This window comes from Triticum dicoccoides, chromosome 1A (assembly GCF_002162155.2).
Source record: "Triticum dicoccoides isolate Atlit2015 ecotype Zavitan chromosome 1A, WEW_v2.0, whole genome shotgun sequence".
Classification (NCBI taxonomy): Eukaryota; Viridiplantae; Streptophyta; class Magnoliopsida; order Poales; family Poaceae; genus Triticum; species Triticum dicoccoides.
The window spans coordinates 570,116,318-570,130,660 of NC_041380.1; the positions used below are offsets into that span (position 1 = coordinate 570,116,318).

Genomic DNA, 14,343 nt, shown 5'->3' on the forward strand with positions numbered 1-14,343 from the left:
TGCTGGAGTGTTCTATTGATGATCAAATGATGGGCGTGGGGATGTTGATTATGTGGCCATGATGGTGATGTCCTGGCTCGCTTTGAGCACATTCTTCGAGGCGTCACCATCCCAGAACTGGCACAAGCAATAGCGGATTGACCAGGCCCAGACCAACTGATTTGCTCTCAGAAATCTGCAAGTAATCCAATCTAGCAACAGAAACCTGCAACTACTCCAATCTTAAGAACAAGAGCAACCGGATGCTTCAACAATCACAAAGCATCAACGAGGCAAGTATGATAAAACCAAGCAAAACATCCGCTTGACGATAAGGAAACAGTTTGACAAGCGATGGCCACTGGCCACGATAGGTTTTTTTTGTTCTCGCAAACATAACCACTGACCGAAGATGTTCACCGACAGGTCAAAATGATGCACTTTTCACCATCCCACTGCTTGTTCTTCTCTCCAAAATTTTAGCATGTGATGTCAAATCCTGCAACGAAAAACAGAACAAACAGTTCAGTATATGAGACTCTGGATCATACCCCCAAAAAAAAACACTCTGTAACAGAAAGTGCAAGAAACTACAGGATACAGTTCAGTAGCGACACTGGCTCACAGGCAAAAAAGGACTATACTACCAGAATGTGCCAAAAACAACAGAACCAACAATTCAGCACTGAAACTATTCCAGGCAAAAAAATCACTTGTAAAATGCACAAGAAACAAAAGAACCAACAGCAATAAATTTGTATGTACAGTGCAGTGTGAGTTGGAAAGACTGAATTTTCCATAACATGCATTTTAATATTCACATTCAGAATTCAAATGTCCCAGGAGAGACAATTAGCCGCTCATGGAAAGACATAAATCTGCTTGATCAGACATTACAGAATTGTACTCTGAAATTCAGCTACTTAATTTTGATTCCGGATAAGAATCACAAGGTTGGATTTGAAGATACAAATGGTAGGAGACAAACCTGAGGTTAGGAGCTTCGTTCGTCTGCGTCCCAATGGCTCCAAGTCAGCAAGGAACTCATGATCTGGGAGATTCGCCCGTGAAGTCACCATCTGGCCGGTGAGTTCCATGCTGTGGCGGAATAGATATGCATCTCATCTCCACTTGGGGATTATCCGGCCCATACAGGAAACCTGCATCCCGTGTCCATAGATTCTACATAGGTGCAGTTCTCTGATATAAGTTCATATAATCAATCTTCTTTGCCATGAAATAAACTGCACCCATGAATGCAAATTGTGAACGACTCAAGAATATTACATTTTTCAAATAACTACATCTGGTAATAAGGTGAACTGAAGAAATACTTGCAATAAACCGAGTGGTCTGTTTGTATTTCTCAGGAGCTGCAACCATGCATCACTACATGGCATCAGTCGCTGGCGCAAGACTAACTTTGTGGGTTGGATGTGAAATTTTACAGAGACGATGCTATGAGTTTATACTCTCATTTCTTTCATCAAATTAACTGTTGCCTAGCTGTCGGGACTGCAAATTCAAGTAAATCCAAGAATGAGGAAAACTGAAGCGATTACTATGCATAGAAACTAGACAGAAAGGCCGTTATAAAAAGTTTTACCTGTTTCTCAATCTCGGCTTGCTTCTGCTGTGACGGTGGAGCAGAAGTATTAACGTCGTTTTCCTTTGCATAATCTGAAAGAATGAGATCCCTGAGCGCACATTCCAGCTTCAGACACTACTCATCAGTCAAAGATTGATGGTCAGATATGATGCGGTTCCGTAACCATTGTCTTGTCGGGCTTCAGCAACATCTTGGCCTTCTCATTATTGACATGTAATGCTCGTAGTATAAGCACAAGACGAGAGAATGCAATGTGGGATGAAATACTTTTCAACCAGTCATTGTACTCCCTCCGGTCCTTTTTACTCCGCACATTAGCTTTGTCTGAAGTCAAAGCTTGCTAAGTTTGACCAAATTTATATTAGAAAATATTAACATCTATAACATCTAATAAATATAATATGAAAATATATTCCGAGATGGATCTAATAATAAATGTGTTGTTATGTAAATGTTAATATTTTTTGTATAAACTTGGTTAAAGTTGGATGAGATTGACTTCAGACAAACCTAATATGCAGAGTAAAAAGGACCGGAGGGAGTATATTTTATAAAGAACCATCTGCGGTTCCGTAGCCTTGAGACCAAACTTGTCAATCTTCAAGCAAGCTTGGAATGGCAGATGGACTCCATCATACACTTCCTTGTCATAATAATTTGCTTTGGCTGCTCTTCAACGGGAAGCGGTCGAACTAGTGCAGCAACCTCCTCGGCTGTTTTCCACTTGGCCAGCTGCCCTAGACGCTTTTGTCCTGCCAATACACTTGTGTGGATGACCTGCAGATTATAATCTATTTTCATTCAAGTCCTCAAAGTTGTGATGTTGCACAGTTATGCCATAATTGCAAGAAAACTAGAGCTAAAAAGCAAAATAAAGGGAAAATTATATTAAGACAGATATGGCTCGGTGGGTTAAGATGAATACAATTGAAGACCCTTTCTTATTCTCTCCCTTAGACATAGTAGGATTTAACTGTCAAAAGAAAAAATAAACAAGCATGTCATTTATTAAACAAGACATTATTTTACTACAGTAGAGATATTGGCATAGAGCTAGATTTGTTACAGTTAGCATGGTTATTACCTTCATGATCTTGTTCATTGCTTGCTAGAGGAGGGGCTTTCATGGTTATTGCCTTCATGATCTGGCAGCACTTGCAATTTCAAATCCTCACCGCTCCATGCCCCCGAGGACGATTGCGTCGGGTCCACCTCCAGCTCGCCTGATCCGAGGGCATGTCGGGACCTGGCCGAGCTCAACGAGGTGCCAGACTCACAGCCAAGGCCCGCCTGCTTGTCGAGGCAAAGGGGCGTCTTGCCCACTCTCAACCCTGCCGGGGATCGGGACCCCCTGCCGCGGGTAGGGCCCGCCCTGACGTGCACCTGGCCGCCCCTGCTGACCAGACACCTGGGCCCCACACGCGCACTCCCGAGGGCGGGGACGCGCGCCTCATCTTGGACCGCTCTCCCGGCAGGGACCTGGGCCCAGCCACGACTATTCTGCAGCGCCCCCAGACCAGTCCTCCTCCACCCCGTCCAGGACCGCCATCGTCCCTCACACGCCGGCTAGCGGGCGCCAGGGCCCAATCATATCAGCCTCTGGAATATTTGCCTCGCCGCCGGTCACCATGCGACGGCCTCGCGCTCGTGCCTCCGCGTCGCGAACCCTCACGCTAGGCGAATTTCTGGCCGCTGCCACCAAGCATATCTCTGCTACCTTGCCGACTCCAGGGAAGAAACCGCGCCGCCCCCTGAACTTCGCGCCACATCGCGGCAGCTCGGCTGCGACCACCTCCCCAACGCGGCGCCGCCCACTGCTGAGAGACGCGCGCAGGTCCAGGTCTTGCGCACGCTTGGGATCGTCGGCATGAACCAGAGGATCACTTCAGCCGAGATGAATGCATAGGATGGCATGTTTGCGATGCCGATTCCGCTCACGGTGCTCAAGGCCTTCGCTACCCTGGTCGATCGCGAGATCCCTGCAAGCATGTCCACCACGCCAAGTGCACAGGTGCAAGTCGAGCGTGCTCGCGCGTGTTAGGATGGTCCTATAGCCTGCTGGTCGATCCAGTGTTTATGGATCACGGCCTCAAGATTGCTGTGTGGAACGTGCGTGGCCTCAACACGCGAGCCCGACGCTTCGCCGTCCGCTTGCTGCTTGATACCACCGCTGCTTCCATTGTATGCCTCCAGGAAACAAAGATGGAGTTGCTCTGAGGGAAACAAAGATGGAGTTTGACGATTACACCTATCTCCCGGCGCAGGGCACACGAGGTGGCATTCTTATAGCGTGGAAGAGCAGGGCCGTGACTATCACGGACCCACTATTCACCACAAACACAGTCACGGCCAAGGTAACCACGGCCACTGGCATGCTCTGGTGGATGTCGGTTGTCTACAGCCCCCAGGAGGACACGGAAAAGATAGTGTTCCTTAATGAGCTCCGGGAGATACGCGTGGCCTGCCCGGGACCATGGATGTTATGCGGCGATTTCAACTTGATCCTCCGCGATGAGGACAAGAACAATGGCGACCTGAACCGGCGCATGATGGACAGATATCCCCGTCTTGTCAATGACCTTGCCTTGAAGGAGATATACCTCAACGGACGCCGCTTTACTTGGTTAAACGAGCAGTCCCCACCCACCTTGGTGCACCTGGACCACGTACTCTGCACCTCTGACTGGGAGGAGGCACATGGGGAGTGTCATCTTCGCCGCCTTGCATCTGTCGTGTCAGATCATTGCCCGCTCCTGCTTGACTGTGATACGTCTCCAACGTATCTATAATTTTTGATTGCTCCATGCTATATTATCTACTGTTTTGGACTATATTGGGCTTTATTTTCTACTTTTATATTATTTTTGGGACTAACCTATTGACCGGAGGCCCAGCCCAGAATTGTTATTTTTTGCCTATTTCAGTATTTCGGAGAAACAGAATATCAAACGGAGTCCAAACGGAATAAAACCTTCGGGAACGTGATTTTCTCACCGAATGTGATCCAGGAGACTTGGACCCTACTCCAAGGAGTCAAAGAGGCGGTCACGAGGGTGGGGGCGCGCCGACCCCCCTAGGGCGCGCCCCCTGCCTCGTGGGCCCCTCAGTGCTCCACCGACGTACTCCTTCCTCCTATATATACCTATGTACCCCCAAACGATCAGAAATGGAGCCAAAAACCTAATTCCACCGCCGCAACTTTCTGTATCAATGAGATCCCATCTTGGGGCCTGTTCCGGAGCTCCGCCGGAGAGGGTCGTTATCACGGAGGGCTTCTACATCATCATAGCCTCTCCGATGAAGTGTGAGTAGTTTACCTCAGACCTTCGGGTCCATAGTAGTAGCTAGATGGCTTCTTCTCTCTTTTTGGATCTCAATACAAAGTTCTCCCCCTCTCTTGTGGAGATCTATTCGATGTAATCTTCTTCTTTTTGCGGTGTGTTTGTTGAGACCGATGAATTGTGGGTTTATGATCAAGTCTATCTATGAATAATATTTGAATCTTCTCTGAATTCTTTTATGTATGATTGGTTATCTTTGCAAGTCTCTTCGGATTATCCGTTTGGTTTGGCCAACTAGATTGGTAGTTCTTGCCATGGAAAAAGTGCTTAGCTTTGGGTTCGATCTTGCGGTGTCCTTTCCCAGTGACAGAAGGGGCAGCAAGGCACGTATTGCATCGTTGCCATCGAGGATAACAAGATGGGGTTTATTTCATATTGCATGAATTTATCTCTCTACATCATGTCATCTTGCTTAAAGCGTTACTATGTTTTTAACTTAATACTCTAGATGCATGCTGGATAGCGGTCAATGAGTGGAGTAATAGTAGTAGATGCAGAATCGTTTCGGTCTACTTGTCTCGGACGTGATGCCTATATACATGATCATGCCTAGATATTCTCATAACTATGCTCAATTCTGTCAATTGCTCAACAGTAATTTGTTCACCCACCGTAGAATACTTATGCTCTTGAGAGAAGCCACTAGTGAAACCTATGGCCCCCGGGTCTATTCTCATCATATTAATCGCCATCACTTTAATCTTGCTTTGCTTTTTTACTTTGCCTTTTACTTTTCACTTTGCATCTCTATATCAAAAATACCAAAAATATTATATCTATCAGTTCTCACTCTCGTAAGTGACCGTGAAGGGATTGACAACCCCTAATCGCGTTGGTTGCGAGTAGCTATCGTTTTGTGCAGGTACGAGGGACTTGAGTGTGGCCCCCTACTGGATTGATACCTTGGTTCTCAAAAACTGAGGGAAATACTTACGCTACTCTGCTGCATCATCCCTTCCTCTTCGGGGAAATCCAACGCAAGCTCAAGAGGTAGCAAGAAGGATTTCTGGCGCCGTTGCCGGGGAGGTTCGCGCAAGTCAATATTTGACTCCCGACAACGAGCCATTTCTGGTGCTGTTGCCGGGGAGTCTACGCAAAAAGTCAACATACCAAGTACCCATCACAATCCCTATCTCTCGCATTACATTATTTGCCATTTGCCTCTCGTTTTCCTCTCCCCCACTTCACCCTTGCCGTTTTATTCGCCCTCTCTCTCTCTATCCTCCCTCTCTTTCTCTATTTGCCTTTTTTGCCTGCTTGCTTCTTGTTTGCTCGTATGGTTAGAATAGTTGTTTATTTATTACTAAACAGAGAACCTAAGATCTATGGATCCTCATCCACTTGCTAATCTTTTTAAGAGGTCCAATTATGATAAACCAATTTCTAGTGAGTTTTGTGCACTAGATTATATTTATGAAGTTTTGCTTGAAATTCGTGAATCTGAAAAGTGTGATGAATTACCTCATGAAGCGATTCACGATAGATCTTTGAATAGAAAGCATGATTGCAATGATTCTATTATAAATTATATTAATGTCAATTGTGCTAATAATATGCAAAACCCTAAGCTTGGGGATGCTAGTTTTGCTATGTCCTCTACTTGTTGCAATGATCATGATTGGGGTGATTCTCCTTTTGATCTTGAAAATGTATTTACTCCCGATGATGAATATGAGATTGATAATAGTGTTTGCAATAATACTGAAAGTGGGTTTGGAAGAGTGTCATCTTTAGATCCCACATATTTGGATAATGTTCAATCTTATGAAGTTTTTGATAAAAGTGGGTTTGAAGAGGTCATGACTTTAGTTAATATTAATCCCACTATTTTGGAAGAGTGTCAACTTTGCATGCATGTGGATCATGTTGAAAATATTTTATGTGATAGCTATTTTGTTGAATTTGCTTATGATCCTACATGTAATTATTATGAGAGAGGAAAATATGGTGGTAGAAATTTTCATGTTACAAAATTACCTCTCGTTATGTTGAGATTACTATTGTTTCTTTCCTCTTCCATGCATATGCTAGTTTTTGCTTGCCATGATAATTTGTTTGCCTATAAGATGCCTATGCATAGGAAGTATGTTAGACTTAGATGTGTTTGTCACATATTTTATGATGCTCTCTTTGTGCTTCAATTCTTGTCTTTCATGTGAGCATCATTAAAATTATCATTGCCTAGCTAAAAAGGCTTTAAAGAAAAGCGCTTGTTGGGAGACAACCCAATATTTTTCCTTGCTGTTATTCAATAAATAAATTATTTAGCCTCTGTTTTGGTTGTGTTTTTTATGTTTAATTAGTGTTTGTGCCAAGTAGAACCATTGGGAAGACTTGGGGAAAGTCTTGTTGAACTTGCTGTAAAAAACAGAAACTTTAGCGCTCACGAGAACTGCTGTCATTTTTATTTGAAGAGTGCTATTTAGTTAATTCTTTTTGAAGATGATTAATAGATAAATTCCTCACGTCCAGAAATTTATTTTAGAATTTTTGGGGTTCCAGATATTGCACTAGCTACAGATTACTACAGACTGTTCTGTTTTTGACAGATTCTGTTTTTCGTGTGTTGTTTGCTTATTTTGATGAATCTATGGTTAGTTAAATAGTTTATAATCCATAGAGAAGTTGGAATACAGTAGGTTTAACACCAATATAAATAAATAATGAGTTCATTACAGTACCTTGAAGTGGTCTTTTGTTTTCTTTCGCTAAAGGAGCTCACGAGTTTTCTACTTTAAGTTTTGTGTTGTGAAGTTTTCAAGTTTTGGGTGAATTCTTGTGATGGATTATGGAACAAGGAGTGGCAAGAGCCTAAGCTTGGGGATGCCCATGGCACCCCCAAGATAATCCAAGGACACCAAAAAGTCAAAGCTTGGGGATGCCCCGGAAGGCATCCCCTCTTTCGTCCACTTCCATCGGTAATTTACTTGGAGCTATATTTTCATTCACCAACATGATATGTGTTTTGCTTGGAGCGTCTTGTATTATTTGTGTCCTTGTGTTTTAGTGTGCCACAATCATCCTTGCTGTACACACCTTTTGAGAGATCCATACATGAATTAAAATTTGATAGAATACTCTATGTGCTTCACTTATATCTTTTGAGCTATGTAGTTTTCTTTTTGTGCTTCACTTATATCTTTTGAGCGTTATAATTTTGCTCTATATGCTTCACTTAGATCTTTTAGAGCACGGTGGTGGATTTGTTTTAAAGAAACTATTGATCTCTCATGCTTCACTTAAATTATTTTGAGAGTCTTAATAGCATGGTAATTTGCTTAATAATAACATGCTTGGTATTCAAGATTTGTGAAACTTTCTTTTGAGTGTGTTGAATACTAAGAAAAGTTGGATGCATGATAATTGTTTTGAGATATGGAGGTGATAATATTAAAGTCATGCTAGTTGAGTAGTTGTGAATTACAATAATACTTGTGTTAAAGTTTGTGATTCCTGTAGCATGCACGTATGGTGAACCGTTATGTGATGAAGTCGGAGCATGATTTATTTATTGATTGTCTTTCTTATGAGTGGCGGTCGGGGACGAGCGATGGTCTTTTCCTACCAATCTATCCCCCTAGGAGCATGCGCGTAATACTTTGCTTTGATAACTTCTAGATTTTTGCAATAAGTATATGAGTTCTTTATGACTAATGTTGAGTCCATGGATTATATGCACTTTTTCCCATCCTTCCACCTTTGCTAGCCTCTCTAATACCGCGCACCCTTCGCCGGTATCATACACCTACCATATACCTTCCTCAAAACAGCCACCATACCTACCTAATATGGTATTTCCATAGCCATTCCGAGATATATTGCCACGCAACTTTCCACCGTTCCGTTTATTATGACACACTCCATCATTGTCATATTGCATATCCCGGTACACCGCCGGAGGCATTCATATAGAGTCATATTTTGTTCTAAGTATCGAGTTGTAATTGTTGAGTTGTAAGAAAAATAGAAGTGTGATGATCATCATTATTAGAGCATTGTCCCAGTGAGGAAAGGATGATGGAGACTATGATTCCCCCACAAGTCGGGATGAGACTCCGGACGAAAAATAAATAAAAGAGGCCAAAGAAGCCCAAAAAAAGAGAGAAAGAAAAGAGGCCATAAAAAAAGAGAAAAGGCCCAAATAAAAAAATGAGAGAAAAAGAGAGAAGGGACAATGCTACTATCCTTTTACCACACTTGTGCTTCAAAGTAGCACCATGATCTTCATAGTACAGAGTCTCTCATGTTATCACTTTCATATACTAGTGGGAATTTTACATTATAGAACTTGGCTTGTATATTCCAATGATGGGCTTCCTCAAATTGCCCTAGGTCTTCATGAGCAAGCAAGTTGGATGCACACCCACTTAGTTTCTTTTTGATGAGCTTTTATATACTTATAGCTCTAGTGCATCCGTTGCATGGCAATCCCTACTCACTCACATTGATATCTATTGATGGGCATCTCCATAGCCCGTTGATACGCCTAGTTGATGTGAGACTATCTTCTCCCTTTTGTCTTCTCCACAACCACCATTCTATCCCACCTATAGTTCTATATCCATGGCTCACGCTCATGTATTGCGTGAAGATTGAAAAGGTTTTGAAAAAGTTAGAGTATGAAACAATTGCTTGGCTTGTCATCGGGGTTGTGAATGATTAAAATACTTTGTGTGGTGAAGATAGAGCATAGCCAGACTATATGATTTTGTAGGGATAACTTTCTTTGGCCATGTTATTTTGAGAAGACATAATTGCTTTGTTAGTATGCTTGAAGTATTATTATTTTTATGTCGATATAAACTTTTGTCTTGAATCTTTCGAATATGAATATTCATATCACAATTAAGAAGATTTACATTGAAATTATGCCAAGTAGCACTCCGCATCAAAAATTCTCTTTTTATCATTTACCTACTCGAGGACGAGCAGGAATTAAGCTTGGGGATTCCTGATACGTCTCCAACGTATCTATAATTTTTGATTGCTCCATACTATATTATCTACTGTTTTGGACTATATTGGGCTTTATTTTCCAATTTTATATTATTTTTGGGACTAACCTATTAACCGGAGGCCCAACCCAGAATTGTTGTTTTTTGCCTATTTCAGTATTTCGGAGAAACAGAATATCAAACGGAGTCCAAATGGAATAAAACCTTCGGGAACGTGATTTTCTCACCAAACGTGATCCAGGAGACTTGGACCCTACTCCAAGGAGTCAAAGAGGCGGTCACGAGGGTGGGGGCGCGCCGACCCCCCTAGGGCGCGCCCCCTGCCTCGTGGGCCCCTCAGTGCTCCACCGACGTACTCCTTCCTCCTATATATACCTATGTACCCCCAAACGATCAGAAATGGAGCCAAAAACCTAATTCCACCGCCGCAACTTTCTATATCAATGAGATCCCATCTTGGGGCCTGTTCCGGAGCTCCGCCGGAGAGGGTCGTTATCACGGAGGGCTTCTACATCATCATAGCCTCTCCGATGAAGTGTGAGTAGTTTACCTCAGACCTTCGGGTCCATAGTTAGTAGCTAGATGGCTTCTTCTCTCTTTTTGGATCTCAATACAAAGTTCTCCCCCTCTCTTGTGGAGATCTATTCGATGTAATCTTCTTCTTTTTGCGGTGTGTTTGTTGAGACCGATGAATTGTGGGTTTATGATCAAGTCTATCTATGAATAATATTTGAATCTTCTCTGAATTCTTTTATGTATGATTGGTTATCTTTGCAAGTCTCTTCGGATTATCCGTTTGGTTTGGCCAACTAGATTGGTAGTTCTTGCCATGGGAAAAGTGCTTAGCTTTGGGTTCGATCTTGCGGTGTCCTTTCCCAGTGACAGAAGGGGCAGCAAGGCACGTATTGCATCGTTGCCATCAAGGATAACAAGATGGGGTTTATTTCATATTGCATGAATTTATCTCTCTACATCATGTCATCTTGCTTAAAGCGTTACTCTGTTTTTAACTTAATACTCTAGATGCATGCTGGATAGCGGTCAATGAGTGGAGTAATAGTAGTAGATGCAGAATCGTTTCGGTCTACTTGTCTCGGACGTGATGCCTATATACATGATCATGCCTAGATATTCTCATAACTATGCTCAATTCTGTCAATTGCTCAACAGTAATTTGTTCACCCACCGTAGAATACTTATGCTCTTGAGAGAAGCCACTAGTGAAACCTATGGCCCCCGGGTCTATTCTCATCATATTAATCGCCATCACTTTAATCTTGCTTTGCTTTTTTACTTTGCCTTTTACTTTTCACTTTGCATCTCTATATCAAAAATACCAAAAATATTATATCTATCAGTTCTCACTCTCGTAAGTGACCGTGAAGGGATTGACAACCCCTAATCGCGTTGGTTGCGAGTAGCTATCGTTTTGTGCAGGTACGAGGACTTGAGTGTGGCCTCCTACTGGATTGATACCTTGGTTCTCAAAAACTGAGGGAAATACTTACGCTACTCTGCTGCATCATCCCTTCCTCTTCGGGGAAATCCAACGCAAGCTCAAGAGGTAGCAGACTGCTCCCCCATGCCTGCTGCTCACCGGCGTTTTCACTTTGAGGATTACTAGCTAAGACTTGATGGGTTCCACGACACGATGGCCATGTCATGGGGCTCGGTCCATGCCGAGGACCCCTTCCACCGCCTCATGATTCGCATGCAAGCCACAGCTCGCAGCCTCACCAGCTGGAGTGCCAAGTCGACGGGCAACATCAGGGATAAGATGGCCATTTCCCGGGAGCTCATCGCGCGCTTCGACAAGGCCCAGGAGATTCGCGTGCTTACCCCTCTAGAAGGCTGGTTGCAGAAGCAGCTGAAATTCAAATATCTCGGTCTTGCATCCCTCGAGCGCACCATTGCTCGGCAGCATACACGCATTGCCACTCTCAAGGATGGTGACACCAACACTGGCTTCTTCCATAGGCAGTGTTCCTTCCAGAGGCAGAAGAACATGATCCTCAGCCTAACTGTGGAGGGGCACACGCTCACCGACCATGCTGAGATGGTGCAGGCGGCGTTTGAGCACTTCGACGGTATCTTGGGTACGTCCACCGCCCGCGACGTGACGATGGACTTGGAGCACCTCATTGATGCGAGTGATCTCGCGTGCCTCGACGCGCCCTTCTCAGCGGAGGAGGTCTGGGACGCTGTTAAGCGCCTCCCCGCCCATAAGGCCCCGGGGCCGGATGGGTTCACCATGGAATTTCTCCAAGCTTGCTGGGGCATAGTCAGGCAAGACTTCATGGACGTTTTCCAGCAGTTGTACGTGATGAGAGGCCGTGGTTTCAGCAAGCTCAACCAGGCCCTCATGACCCTGCTGCCCAAACGCGTCGACGCCCACCAGCTTCGCGACTACCGGCCGATATGCTTGATACATCTAGTGGCCAAGCTCTTCGCCAAAGTCCTATCATTGCGCCTTGCACCCAGGTTGGACAACCTGGTTAGCCGCAACCAGAACACGTTCATCACCGGCCGCACGACAACTTCATTCTTGTCAGGCAATCGCTCAAGATGCTTCACCAACTTGGAGCTCCACGGATCATGCTCAAGCTCGACCTCACGCATGCCTTCGACTCCCTATCTTGGTCGTTCCTCTTCGAGGTACTGCGCCAATACGGATTCGAAGACCGATTCCGGGAATGGCTCGCGATCCTGTAATCGATGTCTAGCACCCGTGTTCTGATCAATGGCGAGCCGGGCCCACCAATTTGGCATCGCAACGGGCTGCGCCAAGGGGACCCGGTGTCCCCACAGCTCTTCGTGCTTGCTGTGGACACACTTGGCAGACTGATGCACTGCGCCATTGACTCCGGCATTCTACAGCGGCTCCACCCACGTTGGCATATCCCGACGATCTCCCTGTACACCGACGATGTCATGTTATTCTGCCATGCAACGACGGATGATGTGGCTGCCATCAAGGGTATCCTGACCCTGTTTGGCGAGGCGAGCGGATTAGAGGTGAACTACGCCAAGAGTTTCGCCACTGTTCTCCGTGGTGAACCCGAGGCGGACGCGGTACTCGCCCAGCTCTGATGCCCGGTAGCACAACTCCCTATTACCTACCTTGGTATTCCCCTGACAACGCGCCACCCTACTGCCGCCCAGCTACAACCATTGGTGGACTCGGTGGCCGCCAAGCTGCCCACCTGGAAGGCATGGCTCATGAATAAGGCTGGGCGCCTTGCTCTGGCCAAGTCGGTACTCAGTGCTATCCCCGTACATCAGATGCTAGCATTCGCCCCTCCAAAGGAGACCCTTAAGCAGCTAGAGAAGATTCAAAGGGGATTCCTATGGGCTGGACGTGCCGTTGCCAAAGGAGGGCACTGCCATGTCAACTGATGACACGTTTGCCACCCCATCGAGTACGGAGGACTAGGGGTGCGAGATCTGGAGCGCGTCGGGATGGCGCTTCGGCTCCGATGGCTATGGTTCGCACGTGTGGACACGGACCGTGCTTGGCAGGGGCTTGACCTCCAATTCTCATCGGAGGAGCGTGCGCTGTTCTTCGCCTCCACCACCATGACAGTTGGGAACAGCCAATCGGCCCTGTTTTGGGAGGATCGTTGGATCAATGGGCAGTCCATTCGCGAGCTCGCACCACTGCTCTACCTATGCATCCCCAAATGGCGGCGTAATTCTAGGACGGTGGCGGAAGGGCTGCTCGGGAACTCCTGGGCGTGTGACATCCAGGGAGTCCTCGGCCTCCATGAGATAGGCCAATACCTGATGATCTGGCAGAAGGTGTGTCATACCGTCCTATCGAACGACCCAGACCGGCTGCTTTGGAGGTGGACGGCCAACGGCATCTACTCGGCGCAGTCCTGCTATGCAGTCACCTTCCACGGCTCCACGCTATGCACTTCCTGGAAGCTGACTTGGAAAAGCTGGGCGCCACCACGAGTGAAATTTTTCCACTGGTTGGCAAATCAAGATCGTTGCTGGCTGGCAGAAAGGCTCGCTCGTTGCGGACTGCAGCATCACCCCAGGTGCCTCCTTTGCGACCAAGCCACAGAAACAATACAGCACCTGCTCCTGAACTGTCCCTTCGCTCGGCAAGCATAGCATGCTATCCTGTCCTAGCTGCGCCTGCCGATCCGTGCACCGGCCCATGAGACCACTGTCATGGCATGGTGGCAGCAAGTGAATTCACACGCACCAGAAACGCATCGCAAGGCCCTCAGGTCAATTGCCTTGCTTGTTCCCTGGATGCTCTAGAAGCACAGGAACGCGTGCGTCTTTGACAATGTGACACCCTTGATTGATATCCTAGTAGATAGGATTAAAGACGAGGCCCGCTGCTGGGTTAGAGCTGGTGCCCAGGGGCTTAGAGTTGTTCTGCCCACATCCTGGGATGTACACTGATTGGCCAATGCTGTTGTAAACTCACCTCCTAGGAGGCTTT

The 14,343-nt window shown here is 45.7% G+C and overlaps 1 pseudogene; it reads right to left on the reverse strand.

Annotated features, from left to right (window-relative positions):
• Window positions 1–406: 406 nt before the first annotated feature.
• Window positions 407–14,343, reverse strand: part of LOC119355658 — a 14,497-nt pseudogene continuing 560 nt past the window's right edge.